Genomic DNA, 10403 nt, shown 5'->3' with positions numbered 1-10403 from the left:
TCGAGAACAAAAAAAACGCAACAACACCAGTGCGGACTTGAAACAGACAAAACACACACAAACCAACAATCGAGCATAGGATATTATACTAGATAAACTCGATTGTTATGTCACTCAAGTACACTCGAGGTACACACATGGTAACTGGTACTTACTTACCCATTTAATGCATGTGATGGCGGTAATAGTTATAATTATAACAAAAATAATATATATTATACATATACATATACATTGTCTTTGGTTATGTTTTAATAATCAACACTCATTAATCGCCGTTTATAGTACGCCATAATGATAATTTAGTGTTATCTGCCGCCAAAACGGTATTGGCTGTCGCCAGCTACCGTTGCGTTGGGCTAATCGACGACGACGGAACGCATTCGCCTCGCACGCGCACGCCGTGCGGCACACGTTCACCGTCGCTGTACCGCGTCGCTCGTCGTTCGCCGCAGCATTGGTTTTCCTGTGGGTCTCGCTTCTCATCGACGGGCTCAAAAAAAACCGGTACGAACGTTGTCTCCGGGTGAGTTTAAATAATTTTATTTATAGTAGGATAATATTATATTTTAATAAAAATAGAAAAGAAAAAAAAACTATAATAGCAGTAACGATAGTATTATTACAATGCATTATGGTTGCACGCACCACTTACTGTCTCTCGTGTATATAAATAGTAATTACAGGGAAAATTATTATAATATGTAGGTACCTATTTATTACAATTATATTATATATATATATATATATATATAATATATTGATTGGATGTATAGATTACTATTATTATTATTATTACCTATTATAGTAAAAATAATAGTAGTTGTAGTAGTAGTAGTACCTAGCCTTAAACGTTTAGCTAGTGATAAGAAAACATATCGCTTGTGCACACATACGCGTACACCGTTAATCGCGTGTTTATCGAAATAGAAATTGTATAAACGGGTTACGCGGTCTCGACAACTAATCTGGAAACCAAACACAAAATACACCTATGAAATAATAATAGCCGTGTAGCGCCTAGATTTAAGAAATTAGTGTAATAATAATTATTAATTACCCATCTAGCTAATATAATAGTGGTCTACGTTTTATCAATAGTATAATTCTTAGCCATGAATGAACTGGTAATAGCTCACGGGTGACACCCTAAAGATTGGTTTGGGGGGTTGGCCCAGATGAACTTTCCACTAGAACTGGCCAAGTCCTTACTTCTAATAAATCTACGTTTGATAGATTTTCTACATCAATCTTCGTCTATATTTGAACACCACAAAGCTATTTACTAATCTGTACATCGATATATGTAGTGTGAGGAAACAAAATTTGTATTCGTCTCCTTTTCAAGAGAAAGCTATGCTGTATTCTGGTAGATCTGTTTTTGTATGTTCAGTCTATTGAAAAGAATTTGCTAGAGAAGACCAGTTCGGTTCAAATATTAATAATTGTTTTTGTAAGTAGAAAGACTAATATACCAAGTTTTTCAGGATAGCTGATGTAAAAGTAAAAAGCTATGGTGATATGATTCGTGTTGTAGTTAAAATATTGGAAGTCTTAACAAACGCTGAGTTATCTAATGTCTTAGATGCCTTTTCTTACAGAACACCAAGAAGAAAATCTGTGCTAATTATTTTAGTTTTAAGGGTTGCATTGATGCAATTTATAATTTAAACCTTTTGCAGTCGTTTGTTGTCGATAACATGGTATATTGGTAACTTAGAATTCATTGGATTTACCATTGGCTAGTTTTTTTAATTAATTTAAAACTTTTAAAGAAGGCGTATGTTTCCAAAGAAGTGCTACAGCCCACAATAGATGAGATTTTAAAAGGACTGTAAACTAGATTTTCTAAGGAGGAGGAGATATGTAAAATTTATTGTATTTTTTTAATAAACAGCAATCAAATGAAGCTTTTTATTGGTCGGATACGACAAGTGAATAATTGAGACAGCAAAATATATTAGAAGCTATTTATTGGTACAGTCTGTTACATTTTATACGTGTTTCTTTTGAGAAGAATTAACATATGTTTTAAGCTAGATTATAGAAATTTGTTGTATCAGTTATAAAGGAATGCTTGCGTTGATAGATAAGTTGGGTAATTTAACGAGACGGATTAGAGAAGTTTTTTTTAAATATACAAATATATTAATTTAAACGAGATACTTGTATCTTTTATGCTTCGTTGATCGGCTTTTCAAATTATAATGTTTGGCGTTCATAAAAAATATGGATGTCAAGGCAGTAATTGAATAAGTTCTGATGCGTTATGAGGGCATATTAAGGATGATAGTTTAAAATCTTTTAATTTATTTTTTCAGTGATTGTGGCTAAATAGTATGATTTAAAGATTGAAAATACATTTAATTAATAATAAGAAATATAGGGAGAAAAGTATTTCGGAAAATCATGTTCATTGATCAAATGCTTATTATTAATTAAAGAGCCGAATGGAAAAGGATTAAAAAAACACCAACAATTATTTTATGACTCACATTATGAGTGTATTATGAATTCCATTGAAACTTCATTTATAAATAATTATAGTAGGAATTATATAATTCATATAGAAAATAAACAGTTTTCTTTAATTTTAATTTTTAAGTTGAGGAATATTATCCTATTATCTACTCAGCTGTTCAATTTACAAATAGAAAAATTATGTGTAAAACGACAATTTAAACTCGTTTTGACCTCACTTATTAGTTTTATAAGGCAATAATGCACAAAGTACATTTTATAGGTATGTTACGGTCGTATATATATATTTAACGTATTTTTTTAAAAATAAATCGATAATTTATTTACTTATTTCATATTGACTTGTAGTATTATTTATTTGAATTATAAAATATTTTTTTGGATCGAATAAATAATTATTTTTTAAACAAATGTACTTCTGAACACTTACAATGTTTTAAAGACGTATCGACTATAGAGTATACAATATAATAACCTAATATTAATATTACGATTTCGGGGGTTACAAATCAGAACATTTTTTTTGTCTCTAATCGTAAACCTCTTGTTTCCTATTTGACTGGCTGTAATAATTAAAAATTGCAAAATGTTTAATTACAATATTTATTTGTATTTTAACTTTTTTAAGAATGCTGTTTTTACAAATGATAACTTATTTTGTAAAACAAATAAATAAATTCTTATCTTTCAGGGATATGAGTTATAGTATATAATTATAACATATTTTTATATAATACATAAAAATGTGTCCTAAGTTAGCACAGTAAAAAGTTAGACCACCACAATATTGGCACTGTATGACTAGAAGCAACATATTTTGATGTAGTAAGACATTTATTTTTTTAATTAATTTACTTTTGTGATTACACATTATAACAAGTAAGAACTTTGAAAGTAATAAAATAATTGTATCGTTTTCAACTTTTGCTTAGTTTTGACGCTAGTTATACAACAAATGTTAACATTTTAACATTTAAATAACATTGCATTTATTATAATTTAAAATACCCTAGTAGGTTTATATTGTATTAGTAAGTAATATCATAATAATATAATAGACATTTTTATTTAGTGGCTTACTAAATAAAGTTATTTTAAGGCTACAGCTTTACGGAAATTTTAGGAAATATTTTTTTTCTTCAGAATTGGCCCATGCTTTCTTATAAAAAATTGGTCAGTATTATAGTATAATATAAGTCCAATTTCTTCACCTTTACAAATATCCTCCACGCCACTTATTGTTAGTTGAATATACTACGTGTGAACCAAAATGTGTGTGACGCAGTGGTATAAGACGTCGAACTTGGTTCTTAAGGTACTGGATTCTTATTCCGCGGCACTGTGAAATAGACGTTGTTCACCTCCACTCAAGTTCAGCTTATTTGGGAGAGGGGGAGATCGAAATAAATCAAAATAAAAGATATATTTATGCAGTCATGGGATTTTTTTTTATACCAAACTAATTGAATGCCCCGGTTGAATAACCCGGTATGTCCACATTTTTTCAAAATCATGTTTTGATACAGAAATATTGAGAAAAAAAATCTTTATCGATCGGTGCAACAACCGAATGCGTCCAATGAATAGTATTGAAATAAAATAATAAACTAATTTTAGCTTCGATGCGGAGCTGAGAAAGTATTATTTTTACAATGATGTGTTTTTATTTTCATTTTTTTTTATTTATTCATTTTTTTTTTGTGCCTGGACCCACGATATCTTGTAAACCGCTGAACCGATTTCTTTGTGTAGCAACTCTATAGATCAAAAATCATACCTGGAAGGTACTCTATTGGGTCAAAAATTTTAAAAAGTCACCCCTTCCCCATCAAAATCGAGAAAAACACCCAAAAAGTTTACAAATTTTTCAATTTAAAATTACGGTGCTCTACCTATAACTTTTTTAAAAATAGTTGAAAATGTTCCAAATTTATATGAATGGCTCTCCAAACATAGTACTATGGATAAACATTAACAAACCACAAAATATCATAAACCCTTTCCCTTAGAAGGGATAGCATTTTTTTCTTTATTGTACTTTTTCAAGCAAAGTTTTAAAAATTTAGATCTGAAAATTAGACCGAAGGTAGATCTAAAATGGAACTATAACATATACAATTTTCTCAAAACCTGTAGCAACATTTTTTTTTTATTAAGGAAAAACCCCAAAAATAGGGTAAATTTACACTTAGGCCGTAGTCAGTTCTAGGTTGCTATGTGCAAGTGAATCAACAGTCAACAGGTAATGAAAATATTTTTATTATATTGTTAATTACGATGTATGGGTAACTATGACAGTACATTTTTATTGACAGACGATCAACCCTTATCGTACCCACCATCGTATGCACAAGACTAATTATTAAATTTTAAGTACATTATTGCTGGTCCCACGATATCTTCTAAACCGCTATAACTGGTTTAAACTTACTATCCACAGATTCGCATCGAAGCATTTATTTAAAAGTGATATCACTTTCAGTTATAATAAAATCTGTAGACCTGTGACCTCTCCGTCCCCACTATGCCCCGACCCCACTGTACTGTTTAAATTTCTGTTGGGTGCAATAAACAGATTGGCCGCCAAAACCAAATACGTCCGGACGTAACTGGTTGATGCTCCCAACACTTCTATTTAAGTTTTGATATTCTTTTCGTCGCAATAACCAGGTATAAATAGTTAGTTTTTTTTACATAGTATAAAATAAATAATGTTATTTTATTATAATATTAATAATTTATTATTGTTTGTTGGAGTTCTATGATGATTATTATTTAACGTACATACTAATAATAGAGGACTTCTTGACTACAATAAAATATTTTGTTAATTAGTTGGCTGCAATAACCAGTTATGTTCAAAAATAAAATTGGACGTAGTAACTGGTTATTGCAACCAGTGAAAATATAATCACCATATTTTTTTTATGAATATTATCATAAATATAAAATGTAAACCAAAGGAAATGGGTTTGATTGATGTATCTTATTCTTACAGAAATAATAACACCACGTTTTTTAACTTTTGGTTCATTTACCAATTTTATAGATAGTTTTTTTGTTTCCTGAACAATTTTGAAAAATAATTTATATGACTTAAAAACAGCGCTTCAAAATATCTCAACTTCAATTTACTGAATTTCTATTTAATTAACTACTATGTATCATCATAGGCATTCCGCGGAAGCGATAGCCGCTACCTAGATCATCAACCTTAGTAGTCGTATTAATTTAACTTAACATCATCATTTGTCTATTTGTCCATTAGTTTACCAATGATACAATTTGGTTTTCGATTATATACTATACTATTCTATAACACTATACAGAGAACGGAGGGGGTAAAATTACATTATTGTTATTTCTAATAAAATACCAAAGAGACATCGCTTTCATAACATCCGTTTAATTATGCAGTCCATTAGATTTCTTAACTCGCCATTAGGTTAGCTACACTAATAGTTGTGATGCCGCAAGCTGATATTACTGCTATAGTGTGCTTACTCTAACTCTATTAATGGTCAATCTACACACGTATTCAGTAATTTGATTTTTAAATCAACGGATCATTTAGATTAGACTAATTTAGAATAAGTATATTATTGTGAAAGACAAAGGTAACTAAAAATTCTTAAAATAATTTATGTACAATCTTAATTTACAGGTATTTCAAACGTTTTAATTAAATTATTGTTATGACTTATAAGCAAGAAATTGTATACTTATTTTATTTTATTATGAGTCCTGGCCATTTATATAACATTAATACACAATGTTATGCCTTCAGTTCACTCAAAAGTCCCATTTTATTAACTGAAAAACATTTTGACTCATACATAATGCTGTTAAATTTATTAATTCATTAATGCTTGAAAATCATTTTTATAAATATTTTGTTAACGTTTTCTCATCTTTTAAGAAATCTGATAGCTTTTTAGTTAGGAAAAACATCGAGCTATTTAACAAGTTAACTAATCATAAGATTTAACCGAAAAACAGGCTGATATATTTTAACGTGGTAGCTCTATTTACAAGTATTCCCATAGACCTACAAATAGTTTTTAAACAATTGGTTAAACAGTTTAAATATAAAAAATAGATAGAATTAATGAATTAATAAATTTAACAAAATTATTTATGAGTCAAAATTGTTTTCAATTTCAAAATAGGATCTTTGCACAACCTGAAGGCACAGTAATCCATTATCATCTTTCTTGGCAGAAGTTTTCATGAGTAGATTTGAAATAAATGTTAAAATAGTAAACATTTTCTAAAAATTTGGTTTAGGTACGTAGTTAAATATTTCAGTATTGAAGTTTTTCTTCAAGGAATAAATTCTCATTATTCTTCTATTACATTAACGTATGAAAAAGAAATCGACGGAAAGTTGCCTTTCCTTGATACAGTATAACTCTAGTTGCATAAAAAAGTAATAATTAAAAATCTTTATTAGGTAGTACCAAAAATAAAATATGGAATGACGAAAAAACCAGAATTTATAAAATACAATGTGAAAAACCAATACCATCTCTGTTTCGCATCGAAGCTAAAATGTGATAAATGCTATGTAGATCGGACAAAACGAAATATTGGGGTTATAGGTTTAAAGTACTCATAAGGAACATAAAAAACCAAGAAGCACACAAATTTCCTGTTGGGGAATATTTATTGTATACTAATAAATTATGGCATACAATCGATAACCTGCCTAAAAATGTAATTAGTTCTAATGAATTTAATATTGGGGATTATAATATATAATAAAATAAATATAACTGCACACAACAGTCAGCACGCAAAACACAAATGGTCACTGGCGCGGCGTGGTCTGCAAATCAATTTAAATAACGGATTCGTCGCGGCCCACTGCACATAATAATGTGCACCCATTTGGCGCGCTTATGACACATGCTGATAACTAATATCAAACACATGGTTAGCATAACAGAATCAACTACCATTTCTGATGATAAAAAAAAGACCGGTATTTAAATGATAAATTATGTTGAAGTTATTAACAAAAATCTTGATAACAAATTTCGCCTTTTTTCAGACGGTTATCAAAACCACTGAAATACATGGTTTCATAAAACATTTATAATTTTCTTGATATTTTTATCGTATAACACGCATGTTTTTCTATTAAGTTAAATCGTTTTCACACATGTAATTGTCATCGCAAAAATAATATTTAAGAAAGTTGTACACCTTGCACATTGTAATGTGACTGAGGACTGAAAGGGTTAACTGAAAAAAACTAAAAATCTAAAGCTTTTATACAAGTAATAAAGAAAAATCATGCAGTAATAAGTTAACATAAAAACACATATTCACGATGATCATTTCCAGTATGACGACGCTGTTTAGGTATATAAGGAGGTGTTTGCCCGTAATCGGTCTTAGTCTGTTGTATGCGCTGATGGAGGTAACATTGCTATTGAAAACTTATAGACTATACGCAGCTATAGAGTATTATTTTTGTGGTTAAAGGTTTGTTTAAATATTTTATTATTTTATTTCTTTGTTCTTAAGGTTCCTTGTTCCACGCACGAATATTCTTCCATTCAAAATCTCCTGCAACTTCAATGACATCACAGCTAAATTAATCTCAATTTTGTTTCTAAACTTTTTTCTAGTGCAATTGATTCTTCATCTCTATTATTGCTGTTAACCTTTAGAGTTTCTTTTGTCGTCCCTTTTCCATCCCCTAATTATTCCTTTAATGTACCTAAATTCGTCTTGTGCGTACTGCTAATAAATACCCATATTTTTCTAGCTCAAGTAGTTTTTTATTTTTAAGTCTTATCACTTTATATTATGTTTTTGGTCACATGTGCCTGTTTTGTAAATAAATAAAACACAATTGACACGAATTTATCTAGAAGAAATTTCCGCATACCCACTAATTTAAAAGATGACTGAGTTGTAACATATAATGTTAATAAATTAATGTTTTATAAAACTGTAATATACTAAAATAACTGGATCGCAGGGTGGGTCAGGACCCGACTAAGCCGTTCCCAATACGCCTGCAATTTATAAAAATAATAGAAATTGGAATAACTTCTTATTTTAGGAATTAAAAATACAATTGAAACAAATAACGTTAATTCTAGATATTACCCCACTAAAAAATGATAAAGAGGGTTGAAGCACAAAAAAAATACATAATTGGAAAATCAATACTTTCTCAAATATGTAAAGTAATAACCTAATCTATGAATAAATTATTTAAAATAATGCTACCATAGCGATTTTATCAACTAAAAAACAAAACTTTAATACTTGCAATTATTTAGTAGCAGTTTTTCTCAGAAATGGCCGATCAAAAAAACCCGTATTTAATGTTAAATATAACCAGCACAGCTTTTGGATTGAGACAAAATAGCCAGTGGGTTAAACGTTATTACTTAGAATTAACATAAATTAGTTGTAAAATATCTTCAATTATTTATTTTGTTGTTGTTTTTTCTAAAGTACCAATCGCATTGAATTTCGGATGTAGAGAGTTGCTACTCAAGTAGATTCACATCTAAGTTAAAATGTTTGTACCAATATCCTTTTTTTAAATTAAACTAATTTTTTAATTATATATTAAGAACAAAAGCTAGTACCTGCAGTGGGGCCGGGCATAAAATCTAGAGGATGTATAAAGATATAATTTAAAATTAAACAGCTAAGCGGAAAAGGGATAATATTCCTCAACACCCAAATTTCGGAAAAATAAAGAAAACTGTTTATTTTAAATATATAATTTATATAGGAATTATATAGTTCCTGCTATAATTTATAAATGAAGATTCAATGGAATTCTTTATACGCTCATAATATGAGTCTACCTTCCAGCTACAAAATGGCTATCTCAGTTTATTTTTCGTATTTTTGGAATTGTATCCTTTTTTCACTCAGCTGTTCATTAACCTCATGATTTTTATTTCACAAGTAAATTAATACTATTAATTTTAACAAAATATAGTTATACGAAAAAAACCATAATGGGGTTTTCTGGTAAGTTACAAAAACAGATTTAAGCCTCCGACCCAGAGATCAAAAAATCATAGGCAGAACACCCATTTGTCAAAACTTCTGATGGATTTTCGCTCTGGTGGATTTGAAGTAAACACATTTGTGTATATATAAATCAAATTTTTTCGAGAGAATATGAGATTTGATATTGTAATTATTTCACAGAAAAAAAGCTCATACTAATAAATGAAAAAGTTAAACTGGCTTATTTTTTTTATGACATTAGCTATCTATTAAGCTTTTGATTTTATTATAGTTGTTCATCGCAGACTAGGTGAAATTCAATATACGTTTGGTTAAAACAAAAGGAGGAAAATATTTTATATGTTATGGCTTGATAAAAAAAAAACATAACTAAAAATCATTATCACTGTACTAATAAATTTAAATAACAGTTTTAGCTTTAACTTCAGATTTTTTAAAAATTGCCTATAGGCTATAATGAACTTAATAATAAATAGATTAATAAAAATGATAGTTAAACGGTTAAGACGTATCAAATATATTATCTTAACAACGTTTCTATGATATAAGAATTACACAATTATAAATACCTCATACTCTTCATAAGAAATACACTGTCAACTGTAAAAATCTGTTGTTTGGTGTAAGTTATTCAAAAACCATTCGTTTTGTATTTAATGTTTTTAAATTATGTACCATATTTCAATTAAAGTGTTAGTAATTTATGTCGTACATCTCAAAAACGCACATACAATAATAATAATAATTGTTATTAAATTAATAAACATGTTAACAATCAGTATAATAATGACATTTTGTTTTATTAATTGAACAAAATCATTTTGTAAAAATTAAAATATATATTAAAGATAAATTAAAATCAACATTAGTTGTAAAGAGCAGAATGAATAATACTTAATTTAATACACGTC

At 28.7% G+C, this 10403-nt stretch overlaps 1 protein-coding gene across 1 annotated transcript in view; it reads left to right on the top strand.

Moving 5' to 3' along the window:
* Nucleotides 1-415: 415 nt before the first annotated feature.
* Nucleotides 416-10403, top strand: part of LOC126844363 (lutropin-choriogonadotropic hormone receptor-like) — a 48022-nt gene continuing 38034 nt past the window's right edge. The window contains exon 1 of the mRNA XM_050582509.1: nt 416-507. The gene's annotated coding sequence lies outside the window, so the exon portion shown is untranslated. The remainder of the gene's footprint in view (nt 508-10403) is intronic.

Source organism: Adelges cooleyi, unplaced genomic scaffold (genome assembly GCF_023614345.1).
Source record: "Adelges cooleyi isolate 19-005CV unplaced genomic scaffold, UGA_ACOO_1.1 ACOO_flye_CR_arks_rails_tigmint_CR_PRNA_651, whole genome shotgun sequence".
Taxonomy (NCBI): Eukaryota; Metazoa; Arthropoda; class Insecta; order Hemiptera; family Adelgidae; genus Adelges; species Adelges cooleyi.
The sequence above is the reverse complement of the archived record's forward strand: the minus strand, read 5'-3'. Positions and strand labels throughout refer to the sequence as shown.